We start from the raw sequence: 25,900 nt of genomic DNA on the forward strand, positions 1-25,900 counted from the left end.
ATGCCCTTCCTGACGCAACCCTCTGCATTTATCCGGGCTTGGGACCGGCCTACAGTTTGCACTGACTTGTGCCCCCCATAGGGCTGCATTGGTTTTATAACAATACATCATAATTAAAATGAAATTAGAGAAATAACATGGGGCCAAAGAGGGATGATTTTTCCAAAGATCAGTTTAATAATATTCTACTGTCAGTTCATACAGACAGTTTTAACATATATGAAAAAAGCTTTTGTTTTTTTTAACTCAACCTTCAATAGTCATAGAGTTTATTTAATTTACATTACACCCCTTAAAATTACAGTTCTGATTTTTAGAAGAAGCTTCCAATATAAATAATATTTGGTACCTTACTTATTGATGCTTAAATGTGGCTGCCAACATTTTTTTGCTGTCTGAAAAAACGCATAGCTTTCTGTTAAGTTAAATCATTAAAATTTATTGTATTCATGCAACCCTAATTTAAGCTTTAAACTTCAAGCAATTATGAAAAAGCTAAAGGGTAAATAAGTATTTGAATATGAGTCCAATAAACTCAAAACTTTCAGACAGCAGCGCATATAATGCCCACAAAAGGTTTTGTAAATGTGTATCAGTGACCCAAAAAAAAAATTTACCTCAATGACCTTGGATCCCATTATCACGGACCTCAATTATCTTGGGCTGGAGAATCCTAAAATGTGATTCTTCATTTCAACATGAAATAATATATGCAGATTTGACAGCAACAATTTGAAAGAACACCGATTTAAATCTTGTACATATCATATAACATAACACACTGTCATATATACGCCTAACAAGTTTTCCTCTCCTAGGTATCTTACTTTTATATCGTTTTTTTTGTTTTCAGACTAATTGAAATTTGTGTCTGAAGCTATTGAAACGAACCAGTCATGTGACAGTATGTTCAGAACTGGGGGTTTGGGGGTGGGGGGTGGGGGGGTGACACTGTACATAAGTACTAGATTGTTAAACACGTTAATCATTTTTAAAGTCGGCGTGGAGAAACATCATTTTCCTTCTGTGCCTGTAGTCGAATACAGCACTAAGACTATTAGGATCGAACCATGTCAAAGACTTAGAACAAAGTCTTTTGTTAAATGGATGTTTGTGTGTGAGCGATAACAAGATTGAGTCACTTTCATGAGGAGCAATGAGGTTTTGAATAATCCACTGACAGTGGACTAGTCTAGCATGGCAGCAACAAGAGATCCTTCAAGTTCAGATGACTCAAATATGGAAAGCGTACATATATATATATATATATATATATATATATATATATATATATATATATATATATATATAAAAAAAGAGAGCATAATAATAATAATACTAATGTTGCATGAAGTTATGATATTGATGTGAGGACAATTAATTGTGTTCCTTCAAAACATACCCTAATTGACACACATATTGTAGTTGATTAGTTATGGTAACTGTGTTGTAAATAGGTTAAAAGAATATATAGTACCTTCGTTACCATTTTTGAATGGACAAGTAAGTCATGTTCAGGCAATGTTTAAAGTTGGCCAAATTCATGCAAGAACTCAAGGCAAGAAATGTAGCATTCAATCCATGTACTATGGACCAAGGGAAATCTGATTCTGGTCCACTGGCGAGATTAAACCCAAATCAGGGTTTATGTTGCTGCAGACAACAGAGATTTTGCCCTCCAGGTTGTAGACTGAGGCCCATGCTGGAATCACTCCCCCAAAAACTTGAATCACTGGATCCCAAAAGTCACACCTAGGTCCTAATTGGCTTTTGTAATTGGATTATGAGATGGAGAGGACTCGCCCCTAAAATGTTCATTCCAGTGTGTGGGCCTTTCATTTTCACCACGGGCCTTTGAGATTTGACATAATGCCTTCTCCTGCAGGAAATTTGCTTTCCACCTGAGGACAATCAGTAGATTAACTCAGGGGATGACCAGGGCAAAGGATCCAGATGCATGTCTTTAATACACTCTCAGATTTAAGTACATATGCATTCTCAACTCCTGGTCCATACAACTAATTAATCCTAATACTGTCGTCAGAATTGAGCCCGATTTTGAGCAGTTCTATAGACCGTGTTAATATGGGCCAAAGCAGGGTAAATGCTAAATGCACAGAGCTGCGTTTGTTTCAGTATTTCATAGAAAAACATTCAATTTATGATATACATTGTATCTGTTTTATAAGCCTGTGTGAAACTTTCTCTGTATGAATGTTATATTGACTTTCAAAATACAATATTAGCATCTGTCTCACAGCATTAATTTGACTTTAATGACATAAAATTGATTTGCTGGTGTATGAGTCAATGATTTTGTTATTGTTTGGGAGTGTTGTGGAGCAGGATTATACAAAATATCAAAGGGCACTTGGATGAAAACATCAAGTCAGAGAATAAACATGGGAAGCAAGTTCTATCAAACGTGTCCTTTGCAGAAATCCGTAAGTCCCACAAGTATCCCTTTATAGGACAAGGAACCCTATTCCACAACTTGTACTGCACATACTGCACCTAACTTTCTCTCGCTCCAATGTGACAAAGAAACTTAATGATAATAATGAAAAAATCTGATCAAATACTGTATATTGAAAGGAAAGTATATCACAAGAATATCATGGAGTACTGGGTTTAGTGAAAGCACATTGTACAGTATCAGAATGTTTGGTTGAATGGATGATTTGCATGAATATGATGGCTTTCTGACTGGCAGACCACTCAATAAAACACATTGGTTCAGAATTGCATCTCATAAATCCACGTACCTACTAATTTGACCTTTGACCTCAGCTGCTTCCAACCTATTGGATCAGACATCATTTAAAATCAAGAGGGAACTTTTTCTTTGGCACATATTATGACCTATACTGAGGCTAGTGTAACACTCCTAAAGTATCAATTTTATGAATCGGAACATGCGATCCCCTAGCTGCACTCCAGTTCCATGCTTAAGGGTGGACTGTTGATCATTACCACTTCACACAGATTGTCAGTCTGTCTCTGGCATCACTCCCAACTCTGTCAGTGGCACTTTGACTTGTTGGTTGTGGCAAAAAAAGAAAAGAAAAAGAGAGCTTTGCTTGTTTGTTAACAGCACAACACCCTCATGAGTTCGTGCTGGCATCGTGCCTAGCTGCTTGCACTGTGGGGCATTCCACTAGAAAAGTGGAAGTGAAACCACTCATTTTTAAACAGGCAAACTTATTTAGTCATTTAATCAGAAGGCTTTAGGGTTATGTGTGGATACTTCTTCATTGTAATTTCCTTTTATATACACATGCCTATTGAATTTGTTTACAAGATAACAAAAATTGCTGACATTGTATGTGCATGTTTGGAACCATGTGGCTGCCTTTGAAGCATTTGGCGAGTTGTAAACTATAGGCCTATTATACGGGGCATAGCATAACCAGAGATTCATTCGAGGTAAAATCAGTACTGCAAATGGACAGACCACTTTTGCTGTATACCTTTTTTTTCTTTTAAAATGCACCCATTTCTCCTTCACTCTGACCTGTAATGGGATTTTCACACATTGCCTGCTTCTCAGTTTCTACAGCTCTCTGAAATAAAAGATGCACATATTTTACAGTAGGTAACATTTGCTGGGGAGTTCCAGTGGGTCCTTTTAACTTTTTCAATATTTCACATCTAAGCATCAAATGGACACCATGCACCATGTGGAATGAGGCTGAAAGGCTTGGCTTCACGTTTCTCTCTCACACGTCCTAAATAATCCATGGACGCTCTTAACGTGGCTGGAGACGACTGAAACAGACTTATAAAGTTTTAATAATAAGCACAACGATAGTGTATTATATCATCTTATTCTGGAATTATACATTTATTATTAGTCTCTAGCCTTGTTTTAAAACCTTTTCCAGCCAGTGAATTTGAGACTCTTGAGTCTTTGGCAGAATTCAACATATAATTTTGCTTTTTCATACATTTGCAGAATAAATCATTTATGTGTCCATTGTTTAGAACTGCCAACGAATAGAGTAACCAAGTGCTTCAGATTTCATCAAGATGGATCTAGAAAAATCTCAAATGGGCCACGGTAAAAGATTGCGCCATGGGTAATCGTGTTTGCACACGTTTTAGCAGTGGGGTGGAAAAATGTTGGAGGTTGTCAGAAATATGTGACGATGAATAAACGTGATGAAGGGCTTTAATTAAGTGATTGCTAGCTTGGAAATTATATCAGTGAAAATAGACAAAGCCCCAGTGGGGAGTGGAATGAACTCCCACGCCCTTCAGTGGGAGAATGACAGATATTTCCTCGTGGGTGTCTGATTCTGTTGGTAATTGATTGATGTTGTGAGACACGTTAATCATTGTCAAACATCATCAATACCTTGAAAGGGGGGAACTGGATTGAAATAAGTGATTTGGGGTCATCATAGCTCAGATAATGCCTCTGCCAGTTGCACGGCTAATTGTTTCTTGAATATCGTATCAGATATTTCTCAGTTCCTCTTCAAACTTAGTAATTACTTTATTGTGTAAATGGTAAATGGATTGCACTTATATAGCGCTTTATCTCCACCATCACAGTGCCCAAAGCGCTTTACAAAGCCTCGCATTCACTCACTCACACATTCATACACAAATGGGCGACTGCTGCCATGCGAGGCGCTGCCAGGCCCACTGGGAGCAAATTAGGGTTCAGTGTCTTGCCCAAGAACACTTCGACATGCAGACAGTCGTAGCCGCGATTTGAACCAGTGACCCTTCAGTCACTCGACAACCCGCTCTACCAACTGAGCCACAGCCGCTTCACTGTGTCAAAGTAAGACCCTATTTGAGGTATGGTATGTTATGGTGGTTTTTGCACATGCTCTTCACATATAATGCAGCAAACACATTTTTTATTATTTATTTACATTACATCATGTTTTGTTATTGGTTTATTATTTGTGTAAAGAATAAATATGTGGCTCATTCCAAAATAAAGATCTATGGTTTTAATCTACTTTTCTAGCGGAAACATGCATGGGTCTGGTTGCTGCATTCATTCAAGATTAAGAAAAGTAATCAAAATGTAATCATATGTAACTAGTTATATTACTTGGAGAAGGTAAGTGAGATAGTTACATACATTTTCAACATCACAACTTGGAATTGTAACCAACTACATTTCCAAAGTAATCTTCCCAACACTGACTACAACTAATTACTTTTGAACGGCATTTACTAAACACTGCTGATGATTGACTTGACGGGTTGCCTTGAACTTTCTCCAACTTCTGGAGTACTGTATATTGCACGACACCATGGGTACAGCTGGTTGCCAAACAATTCATGTGAGATTAAAAATGTGATATGAGCTGATACAAGCAGCTGTGCCTTTTCATAAATGGGGACTGAGCCACCACAGGTAGAAATTATTACTTAGGTAATTAGTTTATACATACAGTAGCAACAATGGCCTGTGCTCTGCTCACAGTGGGTATCCAAGGCACATGTGTAATTAAAGCTGTCTACAAACTGTATGGACAATAGCCTGCTCTCTGCATGTAAATGCATCCCCTGATGGTGTGAATATAATTTTGTCACAAGATACAGTCACAGTAACTGGGGACATTTTTTGTGATGGGCTCACACCAGCTGGCACACAAGTCAAACTGTTGATGTTCTGACCCAAGAGCACTCAGTCGACATTAGTTCATTATTAGATTAATATTCATTACTCAAGGGTGGGGCAACAACACGTATCTTTTAATAGGTTTCTCAGGTTTTAAATTCGGAGTGCATGCCTTTGTGTCTGATCTTTGCTTGGACCACACTCAAAGTGTTTCATATTGGTATCTGAAGGGATGCTATCACAGGAACAAATAATAGAGACTAGAAAAAAAAGACTAAGGGCTGACATTTTTGGGGATTCCCACTGGGTCCCGTGGGTCCTGCGGAAGGGGAGCAAATTTCACTGTTAATCACATGATTAGGCAGGAGCGGGAGTGAAAGTCACTGGGAGGGGACAGGAGGGGACCCCTCCCATCCCCTCCCGGTGACTTTGAAGATATTAATACAGGCATGTAAAGCATTTTATATGCATTTTTACTGCATTTTTTACGCCGCATGTAAAGCTCATTTTTACACTTGCCATCCAATCACAAACGTCATTTCATGCAGGCCGTGGACAACAGCTGAAACCAGCCAATGACAAACCTCCGACGATGAAGACGCCTATACTTCCTACACAGTGGGAAATTTACAAAGCGAGGGGAAGGTCTCCACAGAATTTGACGGATTTATTGGCAACAAATAACTCATCAGCCATTATTTGGAGGTATTTTGGATTTAAAAAAAAAAACATTTCTAAAGCAGAGGGAGGTGTTGTGCGGTGCAGGTTGTGCTCACTTAGCAAAAATTGCGATGGGGCATGTAACGTGTTTGCTTTTTCAACTTATGTTTTAAAAATTCAGATATTATTCATTAATCCAGTTGGAATTACCATGACTATGGTATAAAGATATTGATGGGGAGCTGTCAGATAACTACACAGCCTATATGCTTTGTTGTTTCTGCATATTGGCTTCCTCGACTCACGTTCTCTAGTCTAATACTCAAATGAGACATTGTTCTTTTTGTTTGAACTAAAGTTCTGGTCAGTGTTCGTGTTCAAATGTGCTTAGGAGTCGATAAGTTTGTCAATAAAGTTATGATTTGTCTCTGGGTCATTCCGGCAATTCAATATATTTAGTTTGTTGACTAAGGCAGACATGGTGTGACCCATGTAAGTACTGCATATTTTGCACAGAGGAAGAAAAACAGAGCAGGATTGGCTGGGAGTTACTATGCCATTGTAGTTGTGGTTTGGCTAACAAAAGAAACTGTGACGTAAATTTTATTTCTGTTAACCTTTCTTCAGAGGGACAACACAGACTGGAAGGTTTGCATGCAGGCAAAAGTCGAGAGGCCAGATAGTGAATGTTTTGACGTGCATAGGAGGGACAATTAATGTATTGGTAGAAGGATGCTAGAAATTGAGTTGCCAGGCAGGAGGCAAAAAGAAAGTCCAAAGAGAAGATTTTTGGATGTGGTGAGGTAAGACTTGCAGGTACCTGGAGTTAGAGCAGAAGTAGCAGATGATAGGGTGAGATAAAAGAGGATACACTGCGGCAAGCCCTAAGCATTATTAAGCTGAAAGGAAGGAAGAAGATGGTAGGGTTTGGATCGGGTAAACCCTGTAAACCCTACGTTTCCACCACGTGATGTTTAGTAGGATGACAAAAGCTAAGTAAATAATGTGACATAATAGCATACCAGTGAGACAATGTCAATTTGCCAATTAAAGAAGCAAGTCTGCCGATAGCAGCTGTAGAAAAGAAACACAGCGTCATTCCTAAGGTCACAAGCCACAGTATTCTTTTGAAATGGTACATTTTCTCTCTTTCTATTGAATTCATTCCATCGCTATATAGGAGAAGACAAACAATCATCAGACAGCAATATATCTAGATCCAAACCCTACAAGCGTGCCGGGATAATGTAGGGTGAGAAAAGTGGGACAGTTTTGGTAAGATATATTGGGAGCCTTTACAATGGAAACAGTAATGGGTATCATGTCTAACTGAGTCCCCATAATTGGGTGAAATTAGACTTCAGCTTGCATAAAGAGTACAATCTGTCAGTGTGTGTAATATTGAAAGTTATATCAAATATAATATCCACTTATAAGTCACTGATGGTGTAGTGGTACACTCCCCTGACTTTGGTGCGGGCAGCGTGGGTTCAGTTCCCACTCAGTGACAGTGTGCACGTGTGTGCGAATGGTTGTCCGTGTCTATATGGGCCCTGCGACTGACTGGCGACCAGTTCAGGGTGTAGTCCGGCTTTCGCCCCAAGTCAGCTGGGATAGGCTGCAGCGCCCCATGACCCTAACCAGGATAAGCAGTGTTGAAAATGGATGGATAATATCCACTTATCGTCACAGATGTCTTATTTTGCTATAAATATTAGAAAACACCTGTCCGTAAAATGCATTGGAATTCAGTATAATGAGGTAGAATTCTACACCACTGTAATCTACAACTTAAAAAAATGCATCTTGCATACAATTCACTGTCACATATATAAATATGTGTGCACGTGTTTGTCAATTTATTTATATAATGTTTCTAAAGTGTATTTACACAGACTTGTCTTAACATAGTGACTGTGTTTACCAACAGCTCTTTCACACTCTAATCAGACTAACAAAACAACGGGACAGGTGCTGCTTGAAGATACTGGCGGTGCCATTAAGTATTTAACAACAATGGCGCACCGCAGAGGATGTATTCCTATTCTTGTGTAACCTACTTATCGCAGTGCGAATGCTGATGTTTATTATAGTGATACCATGTTTAAAACATTAGCTGAAATTCCCAGGTCTGTTCCCAGCACATGTGTCTCAGTTGGGGAAGGGCCTGACAGAAGAGTGTACATGTTTAATAGTCAGATATGGATGCTCAATGCAGTCCAAGGTATTTTATGTGGTAGTTTTGTGTTGTAATTGTCCTTGCCCACCTTAATAGGGTCTGCACCATCTTTATTATGTGCTAAAGAACTAGTTTAGAATAAGAATTTGTATTGTTTATTTGATGGTGGAAATTGTTTCCGGTCCAGAGATCACTCCCCATGCATGACAAAAGATGATACAATTGTTTCAGACGAGCTAATTTGTGTAGCGACACTTGTAACATTGTTAAAAGTGAACAGTCTTCAAACAGGAAAACATATCATTTGTTGTACCTCAACACTACAGGGTGCGAGGGGAAGTATGATTACGAAATCAGTGGGGTTCTCTCCCCCCACCTCCGCCGCAAAGTCATTTGCTTACATACTGTGCTCCCACACCTATCATCAGTTTAGCGTCTTAAGCTGTATTTATATTTGAAGATTGTATTGCAGTTTCCATCAGCCTTCCTATCCTCGCAGAGACTGTGAGGGAGAATATCAACTTTTGCAGCAGCATGCATGTTGCATTGATCCCCGATCCATCAAAAAAAATTTCAATTAAAAATGACTCCGGCAGCAGTTGAACAGGACAGAGATTTTAACCCCAGGAAAGAAAGCTTGATTATGAAGGTAAATCATCTCTAAATGCCTTGAAACCTAAACTTGTGAGAAGTGATGCCATTTGAACTAAAGCCAGTATGATTTAAAATTGGAATCCACAACTTTTTTTTGCTAATTTGTTTTATTTTTCGCCAAAGCCAATACGAGGAGATGACAAAATGCTGATTAAGCCTGTCAGCTCCTCTAACATCTTACTGTATTCTTCAATAGTTTTCAATAGTTTTAATATATATATTTAGTGAATGCTTGAATCATTTCCCCCATTATAGATTCACAGGTCAGGTATAATGTCTTTATTGTCACACTGCGAAAGACATCCAAGTTTTCTTGAGAAAAGAGCCAGATTAAGGTTCTTCCATATATTTTCAATTATGGCACAGTTAATATATCAATGGCCAAATTAACAATACATGCCGTTTTACAGTATGATGTACAGTTAATTTGTGTAATAGTTCACTGATTCCCAGCTGAAATATGATTTTCCCTGACAAGATTTCCTGTGTTTGCATTATGGGAATGTGTAAGAGTTGAAATATATGAGAGGAGTAATTAAAATTGTCAAAGGGAATCACTGTTTCATGTCAGCAGTTAATGAATAAGTATCAAAGGCTGGTTAGTCTAATTGTAATCATGTTAGCTCAGGGGAGGATATGGAACTTGCTGATGTTTTTTAAATGGAGCCCAATAACCCAATCCGCTCTTTGAGAATCAGACTCTACCTTTGTACATATAATAGTTTTTCAATTTGTGGATACTTTTTCTCACTATAAGCGTTTACTTGATTGTATTTAATAATTTGTAGGGCCAAATGATATGCATAAAACACATGAGGACTTCAGGTATGCATTGACTAGCCATACCTCACCGGTTCACCGGTAATCGATTCAAAGAAATTTCAAGACATCCATCCATCCATTTTCTGAGCCGCTTCTCATCACTAGGGTGGCGGGCGTGCCGGAGCCTATCCCAGCTGTCATCGGGCAGGAGGCGGTGTACACCCTGAACTCGTTGCCAGCCAATCGCAGGGCACATAGAAACAAACAACCATTCGCAATCACAGTCATGCCTACGGGCAATTTAGAGTCTCCAATTAATGCATGTTTTTTGGGATGTGGGAGGAAACCGGAGTGCCCGGAGAAAACCCACACAGGCACGGGGAGAACATGCAAACTCCACACAGGCGGGGCCGAGGATTGAACCCGGGTCCTCAGAACTGCGAGGCTGATGCTCTAACCAGTCGGCCACCGATTATGCTCAAATAATCCCCTGCATGATCAAAGCCGCAGTGTCTGAATTGTTTATATATATTTCGTGAATGTTTATGCGACCCTTTACACAGCAATATCTTCTCTGATTGGCAAACGATTACGCCTGTGATCTAATGGTAGTCAATTATTAGTATTATAATAATGCAATCAAACAGCAGTGTTATCATTGCCCAACCAACACATACTGTAGCAATACCATGATGGATGATTTTAGTGTTTCTTGGTTTCAATCTGGGTTTTGTACAACCCTAATTCCAATGAAGTTGGGACGTTGTGTTAAACATAAATGAAAACAGAATACAATGATTTCCAAATCATGTTCGACATATATTTAATTGAATACACTACAAGACCAGATATTTAATGTTCAAAATGATAAACTTTATTGTTTTTAGCAAATAATCATTAACTTAGAATTTTATGGCTGCAACACATTCCAAAAAAGCTGGGACAGGGTCATGTTTACCACTGTGTTACATCACCTTTTCTTTTAATAACATTCAATAAACGTTTGGGAACTGAGGACACTAATTGTTGAAACTTTGTAGGTGGAATTCTTTGCCTTTCTTGTTTGATGTACAGCTTCAGCTGTTCAACAGTCCAGGGTTTCCGTTGTCGTATTTTATGCTTCATAATATGCCACACATTTTCCATGGGAGACAGGTCTGGACTGCAGGAAGGCCAGTCTCGTACCCGCACTCTTATACTATGAAGCCACACTGTTGTAACACATGCAGAATATGGTTTGGCATTGTCTTGCTAAAATAAGCAGGGGCATCCATAAAAAAAGACGTTGCTTGGATGGCAGCATATGTTTCTCCAAAACCTGTATGTACCTTTCAGTATTAATGGTGGCTTCACAGATGTGTAAGTTACCCATGCCATTGGGACTAACACAGCCCCATGCCAGATGCTGGCTTTTGAACTTTGCGTCCATAACAGTCCGGATGGTTCTTTTCCTCTTTGGCCCGGAGGACACGACGTCCACAATTTCCAAAAACAATTTGAAATGTGGACTCGTCGGACCACAGAATACTTTTCCACTTTGCATCAGTCCATCTTAGATGAGCTTGGGCCCAGAGAAGCCTGCGCCATTTCTGGGTGTTGTTGATAAATGGCTTTTGCTTTGCATAGTAGAGTTTCAAGTTGCACTTACGGATGTAGCGCCGAACTGTATTTACTGACATTGATTTTCTGAAGGGTTCCTGAGCGCATGTGGTGCTATCCTTTACACATTGATGTCGGTTTTTGATGCAGTGTCAACTCAGGGGTCACGGGCATTTAATGTTGGTTTTCGACATTGCCGGTTACATGCAGTGATTTCTCCAGATTCTCTGAATCTTTTGATGATGTTATAGACCGTAGATGATGAAATCCCTAAATTCCTTGCAATTGTACATTGAGGAACATTGTCCTTAAACTGTTCGACTATTTACTCACGCACTTGTTCACAAAGAGGTGAACCTCACCCCAGCTTTGCTTGTGAATGACTGAGCAATTCAGGGAAGCTCCTTTTATACCCAATCATGGCACCCACCTGTTCCCTATTAGCTTGTTTACCTGTGGGATGTTCCAAACAGGTGTTTGATGAGCATTCCTCAACTTTCTCAGTCTTTTTTGCCACCTGTCCCAGCTTTTTGGAACGTGTTGCAGCCATAAAATAAAAAAAAATAAGTTAATGGTTATTTGCTAAAAACTATAACTTTTATCAGTTTGAACATTAGATGTCTTTGTAGTGTGTTAAATTAAATATAGATTGAACATGATTTGCAAATCATTGTATTCTGTTTTTATTTATGTTTAACACAACGTCCCAACTTCATTGGAATTGGGGTTGTATTTGATTTACATTTTCATTGACAGCAGCCACCTTGGCAACGCAGTACGCCATTATTTTCTTTGTCATATTTACTGGTTTCCCATCATACACGGAAATATGAGTTATAATTTTAATAAAATAGCCTTGTAACAATTCAATTCAATAGCAGTAACATTTGTACAGTATACACACACATACACGCACGCGCACACATGCGTGTGCACGCACACATGCGCACACGCATACACATATGCAACCACCACCGTATTTTTTTTTACAAAATTATATGACTGACAATGTCCACAGCTGTATAGACACCAACTGATGAGGCATGACTGCAAGCTTCAGGCATTAACACATACATCTCTCCATCTGAACAGTGTGAAACATGGCTGCAATGTTTCCTACATCTAATACACAGCTGCTTCAAGGGACTGAACAACAGAGGTGCTTTTGCTTTACAGATTCACGGCTGATGATATAAGTCGCCCAAGGGTCTGGTGCAAGGCTTTTTGGGCCTTCGCTCCTATTACTCATGTCTGTCAAGCTGCTAAATGATAAGAGAATACAAATATACTGTAACAGGTATAAACTGTACAGTTTTTCATTTTACATATATATATATATATATATATATATATATATATATATATATATATTGTTCTCCCCGTGCCTGCGTGGGTTTTCTCCGGGCACTCCGGTTTCCTCCCACATCCCAAAAACATGCATTAATTGGAGACTCTAAATTGCCCGTAGGCATGACTGTGAGTGCGAATGGTTGTTTGTTTCGATGTGCCCTGCGATTGGCTGGCAACCAGTTCAGGGTGTACCCCGCCTCCTGCCCGATGACAGCTGGGATAGGCTCCAGCACGCCCGCGACCCTAGTGAGGAGAAGCGGCTCAGAAAATGGATGGATGGATATATATATATATGTATATATGTGTGTGTGTGTGTTTAACGGACATGCTCCCCGCAACCTGAAAATGTCACAGTGACTCCCCCACAACTTGATAAGCTGCATTTTTCCAAGCGGCGTTGTTGTTCAAGACAACCAGTTGAAGACGCCTACTGGACTTTGACCTAATTGGCAGCATCCTGTCAAATCTTGATTTCCGTCTTCAAAAATGACTCCTTTCCTTCTTTTGAAGATAGCGACCAAGCTGGGACAGATGGACAATGGAATGCAAATACAGCAATTAGCTATTTGCTTAATATTCACCCATGCACGCAAGGCGTCACCGACTGGCGTTTGACAGTACTGCAACCCGTGAACTAAGATCTTCTACCTCTCTTTCATGCCTCTCCTCTTTCGTGTCTGGCTCTCTTTGGTTTTTCCTCTGGCTTGTTCGGGGTGACCACGCCCCTCCCCACATTATTTTCCTTTGTCCTCCGGCACCTCCGGCGTCACCACGTGCGCAAACGCCTGCCTCAACTAAGCAGGCAGTGTTTTCGATTGAGGAAGCCGGCCGTGCGGCCTCGATCGCTTTCCCTAGCCGCGATGGGTTGGCGGAGCCTCAGTAAGCAACTACCTGCATCCCGTACCGGTCACGCACGGACGCTGCTGAGAGCAGGAGCTTGGCCCGCCACCAGTTCAATTGGCAGGAAAGTTACAGTGCACCCCGAGGGGACAACAATTTTTCTTCTTCCGACTCTGTTGTTTTTGCTTTATTTTTCTCCACATTTCTACAACTAAACCGGCTTCATTTTCCTTCTGACATGTCCGGCGAATGACCACCCCTACCGACGAGCTGATCTACGGTCGTGAGTACTAGCTTCATACAATATCCCAACTTGGTTCTCTCTCTCTCTCATCCGGACTGAATGCATTAAACATTCACGTTTTCAACTTTAGTCCAGCAACACGGTGTTCAATTTCCCTTTTCGTAAGCCTATATCTCTTTCTTTCGTCAGTATTAGTGTTATTTTTTTTTCTGTAGTTAGACTCTGTGTGTTTCTCTATAGATCCCTCGTAGATTTCATTAAATATTCTATAAAATTCAAATTTTTGTTGTGTTTTGTGTGTTGTGTTTTGAGTTTAATAAGGAAGCCTAGAACTCGTATTTCATAAAATGTAGCAACGTTTAGATTATGAGACTGATAACAGGTTTGTCGTCGTTTTTCCTAAGTTTTATACATATATAAAGTGACATGGTGCCCTTTTCGAGACAAAATAGCTTGATTTATAACGTTTGGCGTCAATCACGCTAAACCGGAAGCAACGCAGGCGTCGCTGTTTCGACGAATGTATTTCTTAAATAAATTTTATCTAAACGCCAATATATATATATATATATATATATATTACTGTCCCCAAAAAGATATCAAAATGGAGGACTATGTCCTCGACATATGCGGCTAAAATATAGATTTGTTTTCGGTAACGGCTATCGGGGCAAAAACAAAGCATAACAAGACAGGCCCAACTTGTTTAAACGTACTGCCAAACCTGTTCGAACGTAATGCTTAAAACATGACCATTTCCCATAATGCACTAGGTTTTTGGGCATGCACAGATGCCTCCACCGTGTAGAGGAAGATGATGCTAGTTACAACGCAAAACGCAGCACGACACGCACGAACGCAAAATATTTTTTTATTTTTCACACCCTGGAAAGTATAAGAAGAAAAGCGTATGATGCAGCTTTTAAGTTGAAAGCCATTCATCTGTCCATCCAGGAGGGAAATAGAGCTGCTGCAGCTGCTGGATGTTTTCACCGGAAAAAAGCATTCCTTGTTTTGGACAGTATGAGGCCCCATATAACAGATTCTGTGAAAGCAGCTATCAAGAGATCAAACTCAATTCCAGCTGTGATTCCTGGAGGTACAACAAAGTTTTTGCAGCCACTGGACATCAGTGTGAATTGTGTTTTAAAGTGACACTCCAAGGTGAGTGGGAGGCTTCGATGACCAGCGGCGAGAAAGCTTTCACAAAAACTGGCTGCATGTGAAGATCATCCTTTTCAGAGGTCTGCCAGTGGATCTTAAAAGCGTGGAGCAGTGTGAAAGAATCTCCGATCACCAAGGGATTTCGAAAGGCTGGACTGCTACGTGAGGAGAACAGCACAACTTCAGCGGTAACTGTGTCTCGAGATGAAAATGACATTGAGAGCGACACCAACAGAGAGACTGAAATGGTGTGTGACGGAGATGTTCTGAGGCTCTTCAACTCCGGCACCGAAGAAGACGACTTCAGTTGTTTCAGTGAACAGGAGGCGGATGAATAAAAACAATTAATTTTCTGTTGTGTTTGAGCCGTTTTACTGCCGTGTTACAGGCACTGTTTGGAAACAATTAAGGTATGTAAATAAACATTGACAAAATATTTCTGTGTAAATGTCTAATTTCACAACGTATATATCTGCGCCGTATAGTCTGGTGCAGCTAATATATGTAAAAAAAAAGTTCTACAAATTTAGCTTATATTCTGATGCGCTCTATAGTCCGGAAAATACGATAATTAGGGAGAAATTAATAAACCAGAAGCGACGCCTGCGTTACTTCCGGTTTAGCGTGATTTTAAGTTTAAGCGTTAAAATCTAATTATTTTATCTCGTAAAAGGGGAACCATGTCTCTTTTTAGATGTGTAAAACTTCAGGTCAAAGTGACCTCTATGTCTCGTAATCTGAAGGTTGCTACAGGAATTAGATAAGAGTTCTTGATAACCAGAGGTCTTTTGTTGAACCCAAACACGTAGAAATGATACAGGTAGTGAATTTTTATGAGATCTAACAGGGGAATCTAAAGGGGAACAATGCAGGGAAAAGCAAAATAAAGGACAGACAAACATTGGGAGGCTGAACTTGTGCCGTGAGGGTGGAAAGAGCCTGCGCTGTGACAATGCATAGAGCTGGGGGTTCCTGTTCTCGTTAATTTAAACCCAAATATCCATCGATCTGTGCTTTAGTAGACCACAAGTTAGATTTACGTTGCATGGAACACTATTTAGGCAGGCTGGTCGATCTCCTGAATGTTTGGCCGGTCCAGTCCGCACGGTGAGCAGGTGGATTTGGCAGAAAAAGGAGGAAGGAAAAAAGAAAAGGCAGTATGGCCGAAGCCCGGGTGTCGCTTTTCGCAAGGTGCTCGGAGCAGATGTCCGCCACCCGTTTACTTCCCAACAGAGCTTGCCCGTGAGCTGCCCAGGCACCTAATATGCTAGCTCGGAATGCGGGGAAAGGTCCGATTGGTCCTCACCACCTCTTGGTGAGAGGTGGAGCTTCCTGGTTGAGCCAGTCTTCGGCAAGGTGGTTGAATGAGCGTGCCCCCGTAAAAGGGGGCGATCCCCCCGCCAAAGGGGGAGATAGACTGCCTCTTAATGTTACTGGGCCAAAGAGAAAAAGGACCATCCAGATTGTTATCAGTGCAAGCTCAAAGGCCAGCATCTGTGACAATATGGTGGTGTGTTAGTGCCCATGGCATGGGTAACTTGCAGATCTGTGATGGCACCATTAATGCTGAAAGGTACAAGTACAAGTTTTGGAGCAACATATGCTGCCATCCAAGCAAAGTCTTTCTCAGGGACGTCCCTGCTTATTTCAGCAAGACAATGCCAAGCCAAATACTGCACATGTTACAACACCATGGCTTCCTAGTAAAAGAGTGTGAGTACTAGACTGCCTCCCAGCAGTCCAGAACTGTCTCCCACTGAAAATGTGTGGTGCGTTATGAAGTGCAAAGTATTACAACGGAGACCCACCCTTGAGGACTTGCACGCTGCCAGAACTAAGACAAGAGTGTGCAAAATCCTCTTGGACCATCCACATCCCGGTCACCAGCTCTTCCAGCTCCTTCCCTCAGGTAGGCGCTACCGAACAATGCAAACTAAAACTGGCAGACACTCCAACAGCTTATTCCCTCTTGCCATCAACTTCTTAAACAGTTAACTTACAATTCCATTGCAACATGCTGCCAATTTTTTGTCTTGAGTTTGTTGTCACATTTCTGTCGAGCCAATTTTACAATACTCGTCCACTCACTGTAGTTGTCTCACCACGCTGCACTATTTGCATATCTGTTATTGACCAATACTGGCCACTCATGCCAGAGTAGCATCTGCACCACTTGCACACTGACTGGGGAGTATCTGCAACATTTGCACAATCATCATTGTCCCATATTATTGCACTACTAGTCACTTTAAACTGCATACATTCCTTGAAGTCTCAGCGCCCTTTGCACAATGGTCATTGTTCCGGACCATTGCTATATTAGTCATTCAAACTGCTCTAATTGCTAGAGGACTCTGCATCTTTTTGCCCAATTTTATTGCTCAGTGATTGTTTTTTTTCAATGTCTTTATGTCTTAAAAGTATTCTCTGTCAATTGACTGTCGGTTGTCGTACTAGAGCGGCTCCAACTACCGGAGACAAATTCCTTGTGTGTTTTTTGGACATACTTGGCAAAATAAAGATGATTCTGATTCTGATTCAAGTCATCTGGAATAGATTCCACTTCCTGCTCTGACCGTGACCAGTGTAAAAATGAGTGCATGGATCGAATTTCAAAGAAAACGTTTTGGCTCTTGTAAAACGTGTATACAATTATACATTTGTCTGGCTCCTGGTCTTTCTTTTGGTAGAGAAGTACAAAATTCCTCAAGCATCGCTAACGGTCGTTTTCCATCAGATAAGTACAGCACATTCAAAAGACAGATGCCCACCTGCTGTTCCAATAAATTAACCGCATACAATTGCCTTTTTATGGGTCTTTGCACTGGTTATGGTTGCAATGTTTTACATGCAAAACATTGCTGTCCAAGGTAACTTGATCATCCAAGCTTAATTGTTTCAGGAAGCGCCCCTTCACTTCTGATCCTAGAATCGCCCCTGATCTACACCATCACAGTGCCCAAAGTGCTTTACAGAGGCTCCCATTCACCCATTAACACACCAATGTGCGGTTGGGTTCAGTTTCTTGCCTAGGGACACTTTAAGAACCGACAGTCGGAGCCGGGATTCGAACCCCTGACCGTATAGTCACTGGATGTTCAAAGTGCCTTTCAGCGGACATTATTAAGAAACTGATGTCAAACATATGACAACTGCGTGCACAAAAATGTTCTTCTTTTCAGGAAAGCACAACATCAATAGTTAATCATTTGTTATTATTATTATGATCATGATGATTATGATGATTATAATTATGATTAATAATAATAATTATATATATATATATATATATATATATATATATATATATATATATACTTTTTTTAAGGAAACCAAGGATGCAGACAAAATCAACCATAACAATTCTAAAAGTTGGGATTATTATGCTATAAAAACACCAGTAATGTTTCTGATGCTGGCCCGTCAAAAAAAAATATATATATATATATTTTCCAACTAAAAGGTAACTCTGACCTGGGATTTATATGAAATATTTTACTACTTCTACATTGGTGACATAAGCCAAAAGTGTACACATGTCAAAATATGCTGTAGTCTATCACTAACCAATGCTACTGTGTGTTAAAGTCATAATTATAGTCAATCATTGTATGAAAAAAATTTATAGGCCATGAATATAAAATAATCCAATGACAAGAAATAAATACAATGCTAACTGAGCCTGCCTTCTCAACCTGCATGAAGACACACAACCAATAAGGAGTCAGCGTGCAGGTGGGGAGATACTGTACTGAATGTATTGTCATTTGCGATTTGCCAAGGAACGACTTACGCAGTGAACTTCTGCCATGAGTGATTTTAACTGTTCATCCTTGAGGGGATAGGATTCACTGACATCAGTTTCTTTAAGTTAACGGCTAATATTAAGTCAGTCGAGCGCATGGAAACAAGTACTCACACCACGGGGCGTGTATTGGACGGTGTCTCTATTAGCTTACATATAAGGTAATGAGAGGACATGGGACCAAAATGCGACTTAAATTCACCAGTGCAAGGCAAGCTCAAACTGCAGCAGCAGGGAGTTGAGGGGGGGTATTTATTTGAAAAGATTTATAATGCCCCCCCCTCCAACCCCTTTGGTCCCCGCCTTCCTCTCACCTCTCCTGGCGCCATCGCCCGTCATTGCTTGCCCTTTTTTCAGGTGGCAGCTGGCTCTTGCGTTGGGTTCAGTTGGTGGTTGGGGCCCCTAAGCTTTCCGGGAGTGTTGGGGTGGTGGCAGCGGTGGTGTGCGCTGAGTGGGAGCTGGAGGGGATTGGGCGTGTTAGTTGGTGATTCGGTTCCTGTGCCCCTTCCTTTGGAACGAGTCAGGGCACTTCGGTTGGGCTGGGGGACCGCCCTGGGTCCTGCAGAGTGGGTGGAGTGTATGAACCCGCAATACAGTATATGACATTAATATAACAATATTGCTGCCAATTTTTTGACTTGAGTTTGTTGTCACATTTTTGTGGGGCCAATTATACATTACTCGTGCACTCACTGTAGTAGTCTCGCCACGCTGCACTATTTCCATATTTGTTGTTGACCAATACTGGCCACTCATGTCAGAGTAGCATCTGCTCCATATGCACACTGATTGAGGAGTATCTGCAACATTTGCACAATCAACATTGTCCCAGATTATCGCACTACTCGCTTGAAGTCTCGGCGCCCTTTGCACAATGGTCATTGCATCGGACTATTGCAATATTAGTCTTTCGAACTGCTCTAAGTGCTAGAGGACAGAGGAAAATAATAATAATGTACCAGCATTACCAGATAACTAGCAACCCTTTATTGCTCAGTGACTGTTTTTTGTCAATGTCTTTATGTCTCAAAAGTGTTCTCTGTCAATTGACTGTCTGTTGTCGTACTAGAGCAGCTCCAACTACCGGAGACAAATTCCTTGTGTGTTTTTTTTGGACATACTTGGCAAATAAAGATGATTCTGATTCTGATATCTTCTTTGATTTGCTGATGTGCTTCTATTTGAATTCAAAAGATTTATTACAAGTACCATACATACAACATTTATGCATGAACCTTTCTCTCATTGGGCTGAGTGTAGATTACTGAATGAACACATTTGTTGTGAGTTAGAAAAATACATGGTATTTAGCTAGGGGGTAATCAGTCAACCACATGTGAGAGTAGTGTCTCTCTCCTCGAATGGGGTGAGGCCCTCCGCGTCGGTTCTTCCACTTGTTTTGGCAACACTTTAATGTCTGACCACTTCTTCTTTTAGTTCAGCGTGTGTGCGCTATCGTGACTCCACAGCATTGCTTTCGCTTGTTGTTAACGCCGGAGGACAACGTGCCAAAGAGGATCATCTTGCGCACCTCCACTTCATTGAGCAACTTCACATTCAGAAAGAAATATTTGTCTTCATTACCTTTGTAGCGATTATATATCAAATAAGAATTGTAATTAATTTAAGATAAAGTAATATGCCGGGAGCGACGTTTGCGTTACTTTCGGTTTATCGTAATTTTGATTTCCATCCATCCATTTTCTGAGCCGCTTCTCCTCACTTGGGTCGCGTGCGTGCTGCAGCCTATTCCAGCTGTCATCGGGCAGGAGGCGGGGTACACCCTGAACTGGTTGCCAGCCAATCACAGGGTACATAGAAACAAACAACCATTCGCACTCACAGTCATGCCTAAGGGCAATTTAGATGCTCCAATTAATGCATGCTTTTGGGATGTGGGAGGAAACCGGAGTGCCCGGAGAAAACCCACGCAGGCACGGGGAGAACATGCAAACTCCACACAGGCGGGGCCGGGGATTGTACCCGGGTCCTCAGAACTGTGAGGCTGACGCTCTAACCAGTCAGGCCACCGTGCCGCCGTAATTTTGATTTAATTGCTAAAATCAAACTAATGTCTCAAAAAGGGCACCACGTGAAATTTTTCAAGTTTAACTTTAGGCGAAATGACAACAAACCTTTTTGATGAGTCTCATAATCTGGAGGTTGCTACACTCTACGACATTTTGAGTCCTAGGTTACAGAGGTTTACTTAAATTCAGAACACACACAAAATACGACCCAGAGTGGAATTTTATGGTATATTTAATGAAACACACAACTACAAGCTACAAAAAGAAAACAACACTGAGTGTAAATGAAAGAAAGAAAATAAGGCATACGAAAACAGAAAAGAGGACATCGTGTGTGGTCACTGGGCTAAGATCAGAATCAGAATCAGAATCATCTTTATTTGCCAAGTATGTCCAAAAAACACACAAGGAATTTGTCTCCGGTAGTTGATAAATGAGCGTGTGAGCGTTTAATGCGTTGAGTCAGACCGAGAGAAGGCAAAGTTGGAATTTCGTATGAAGCGAGTAATTTCCCCACAATTATTACGCATAGATGTTGTACATCATAGTAAGGATTGCAGTGTCAACTCACTAACGCAGATCAGCTGGTCTTTGGGGTGGTCTTCGCCTGGACCTCAGGCGGAAACGACGACGGTTTGGTTGAAGAAAAACCAGATGCACAAAAATAAAAAGAAATAGGAAAGGAAACTTGTTGTGCCATTTGGGATGCGCTCATAACTTCCCTGCCGGTTGACCCGGTGGCGGCCCGAGCTCTGGCCCTCAGAGGCGTGCGGGATCCGTCCGCGATGCCGGCAGCTGTTTGTTGAGGCCCCGCCGACCGATCGTGGCTAGGGAAAGTAATCGGAGCTGCATGGTCGATCGAAAACGCTGCTGGCTTGGTTGCGGCGGGCGTTCGTCCACGTGGTGGCACACGGAGGTGCCCGAGGACAAAAATGGAACAAAAGAAGGGGGAGGGGTGGCCGGAGGCCAGCCAGCTGGCGAGCTGCCGGCACAGGTACGAGGAGAAGGAAAAAGAAGCCTCAACTCAACCCAACTCAGAAAGGTGTGAGTTTAGACTTAAATACCCCAGGGGCGGGGCGTAGGAAGAGGCAGTGCCGACTTGGAAAAGACCTCTCCCACCAGCCTGAATCTTGTTTAAAGATTTGAGTAAATGGGTTTTAAAATAATATTAATCTAAAAAACTCCCAACTTTGTACTCTCACGCATATAATCATTGTTTAAACTTTGGTTGTGGCAGATAGGTTGCTTATTGTTAAATGCAACATTTCGTACTGTTTGATTTCAAATCATGAACACCTTTCAAAATCTTGCAGAGGAACTGTCAAAGTGAGAATGGGGACACAGACACCAAGGCATACATTTGGAATATTTCTACAGAGTTTGCAAGATATAAAAACAGACATTTTATCTTCCATTAACAAACATCAAAGGCACGTCCACAAGTTCTGGCGCTTGCAGTTCCTTTCAACGCTAGTGGGTGGTGCTTCATGCGCATGGGTGAATATTAACCACATAGTCTGGTTGAAGGGAGTGTCCCTCCAAACATTTGGTCGAGGAAGGAGTCTTTTGAAGACAGGTATCAAGATTTGATGGGACGCTGCTAGTTTAAGGTCCACTGGACGTACACCAGGCATTGTCCTAGTCGCCGTCTCACAGCAGGGCAGCGTGGAGGAGTACGTTTCTCAAGTGGTCGCTAGTCTCTGTGGCGCCTCGATTTGCAGAGCACATGTCCGCTACACCTTGCTGATTTTCTTTTTTTTCCTGATCATGCAGAGATCGGGATCTCAGGTGCAGGGTTCATTTAAATATGATTTGCATATTTAAATGTGGGCATGGATAGGGAGGAGTCGGCTACTCCAACATGTGCGCTCAATTCTACGTTGATTGGGATGAACAAAGGAAATGTGCTTGGATTCATGCGTACGCACAGATTCATACATCTGGATATTTTTGTGCGTCCGACGTTTTCTGAATTTGAGCGTACGCCATGTTTCAGTAGGAAATCCACACCAGTCTTTGTACATGAGGCCCCTGGTGATGATGATGATGATGATGAGGCGGACAGAAGAGTGTCATTCCTCTGTGCTTCAGGCAGGTAGTATCCAGGTATAGATGGATAAAAGGTACAGCTTTAAGTGGCACAAAGCACAGTTGCTGTTAGGAGTTGTTCAAATTAATAAAACTGAAAATAAAAGCATGCTTCAAGAAATATCTGCATTCGAGTAATATGAGTATTGAGTACTGAGATAATCTAACATGGCCAAAAACCTAGATTTACTACATTTAGGTAAGGTTTCCTGAAAATTGTTCATTTAAAACATGGGTGTCAACCTCATTTTATTCACTGGCCACATTCATCCAAATTTTATCTCAAGTGGGCCAGACCAGTATATCTGTGGCCTAATAAGCTATAAATAACGACAATTATTTTTTTATTTTTTTTTGGGGTGTAAATAATTCCAACTACATTTGGGGAAATACCCACATTCATTCTTTCATTTTCCGTACCGCATAACCTCACTACGGTCGCGGGCGTGCTGGAGCCTATCCCAGCCATCTTTGGGCCAGAGGCGGGATACAGCGTGAACTGGTCGCCAATCGCAGGGCACATATAAACAAACAACTATTCGGACTCACGTTCACACCCATGGGCAATTTAGAGTCTTCAGTTAACCTACCATGCATGTTTTTTGGGATGTGGGAGGAAACCGGAGTACCCAGAGAAAACCCACGTAGGCACGGGCGAACATGAAGGCCGAGGCCGGATTTGAACCCGGTCCTCAGAACTGTGAGGAAGATGTGCTAACCGGGACCTGCTTTGACCAACAGGGCCAAGTCCTGAAGCAGAACCACCGAAGGCGTCAAATAAACCTTTTTTGTCACTAAGTATACCTCAGTCTAACACAGCTAATTTGAGTTGCTTCTGAATTACACTGTGGGGATATGCTTGAAATTCATTACAAGTTGGGTCATCATGTCTGCAGTAGAGCTTCAACATTGATAATACAATATACTGCAAAGCAGCAGCTGTTCTCCATCTATTGTCAATTCAAGGGACAAAATGCATGACTAGCTTCGCCCACCAAACTCATTCTCCCACCCCCTAAAATTTTCATAGCATTACAACTTGAGAGTTCTCAATTCAAATTTGCTGAAAAAAAAGACATATTGGATGTCTACACAGTGAATAATGTTATAGTGTTCCATATTGTGTACCCACATTTGGAATGTCATTCTATTTGTGTTCATTTTTTTTTATAGTCAAATAATGTATTTAAAAAGAATAAATGTGTTTTCTGTACCAATGGTGAACAACAGGTTAAAGCGTCCCTGTGCCTGCCTGCGTTTTCTCCGGGCACTCCGGTTTCCTCCCACATCCCAAAAACATGCGTGGTAGGTTAATTGACAACTCTAAATTGTCCGTAGGTGTGCATGTGAGTGCGAATGGTTGTTTGTTTGTATGTGCCCTGCGATTGGCTGGAAACCAGTTCAGGGTGTACCCCGCCTCCTGCCCGATGATAGCTGGGATAGGCTTCAGCACACCCGCGACCCTAGTGAGGAGAAGCGGCTCAGAAAATGGATGGATGGATGGGGCTGGTGATGGTAGGACAACCACAATTAACATTAATTTCTGAGTAAAATATTTCTCCATTTTCATTACCCGTGGACCACAGAAAAACAGTCAACAAAAACATGAATATATGACAGGTATAAACTTTCACCATGCATTATTTACTCACAATTCACCTTGGCATCTTTCTCTTCAAGATTAAATGAATAATTTCAAAACTGTAAATAATCTGTGCAGGCGCATGTCAAATCATTTGATGGGCAGTGAATTATTTATTGTAATCTGGAAATGCAAGGTTGTTTATCACATATTATTGTGATACATCAGGGGAGTAATTCTCCTCTGGCACACTGCTAGCAGTTTCACTCAGTCGGCATTAGAGCGCATGTTGTCTATGAGGATTCATGAGGCTGTAATCTAAGTCTCAGATAATCTAAACCTGCAGCACCCTGTCAGAGAGCCAAGATGATTAAAGAGAGCAACTGCTCAGGTGATAAGAGTCCCTATACTGAACTTGGAGGTAACATTCAACTTTGAGTATTGACCTTATTTTGGATAAAAATAAATCACAAGGGGCGATGTAGGCTGATAATGTTTTAACTTGTGAATTTGATTGAAAATAAAAAATTTCAAAGATGTCTGACTATAAAAGGAAATGGTTGGTTATTGCATTACTGCATTTTCCTGCGAATGTAGGGTTCTTCATAAATCCACATACACACACACACACACACACACACACACACATATATATATATAAATGCAGCCCTATGCACAAGCCAGTGCAAACTGTAGGCCGGTCCCAAGCCCGGATAAATGCAGGGGGTTTTAGGAAGGGCATCCGGCTTTAAACTTTGCCAAACAAATCGTTTTGTTCATCCAAGGAATTCCAAACCGGATCGGTCATTGCTCGGGTTAACAATGTCCGCCACCGGCTCCATTAACCGACAGGGCGTTGGTGGAGATTCAACTACTGTGGGTCAAAGACGAAGGAGAGGTGGAAAGAGGGTTCTAAGGCAAAAAGAGAAGAGGAAAGCATAGCGCCTAGAACTGAATGTGGAGACTTTGAAAGTCGGGACTATGAAAGGAAACGCTTGGGAGTTGGCTGACATGATAATTAGTAGAAAGGTTGGTATATTGTGTGTCCAGGAGAGCACCTGGGAGGCAGTAAGGCTGGGCGTTTAGGGGCAAGGTTCAAATTATTTTACTATGGTGTAGGGAAGAGAAATGAGTAGGGGTTATTTTAAAGGAAGAGTTAGCTAAGAACGTCTTGGAGGGGAAAAGAGTATCAGATCGAGTGATGAGGCTGAAAGTCAAAATTGAGGGTGTCATCTAAAATGTGATTAGTGGCTATGTCCCACAGGTAGGATGTGACCTAAAAGTAAAAGAGAAATTTTGGAAGGAGCTAGACGAAGTAGTTCTGAGCATCCCAGACAGAGAGAGAGTCGTGATTGG

This window comes from Phyllopteryx taeniolatus, chromosome 10 (genome assembly GCF_024500385.1).
Source record: "Phyllopteryx taeniolatus isolate TA_2022b chromosome 10, UOR_Ptae_1.2, whole genome shotgun sequence".
NCBI classification, from domain to species: domain Eukaryota; kingdom Metazoa; phylum Chordata; class Actinopteri; order Syngnathiformes; family Syngnathidae; genus Phyllopteryx; species Phyllopteryx taeniolatus.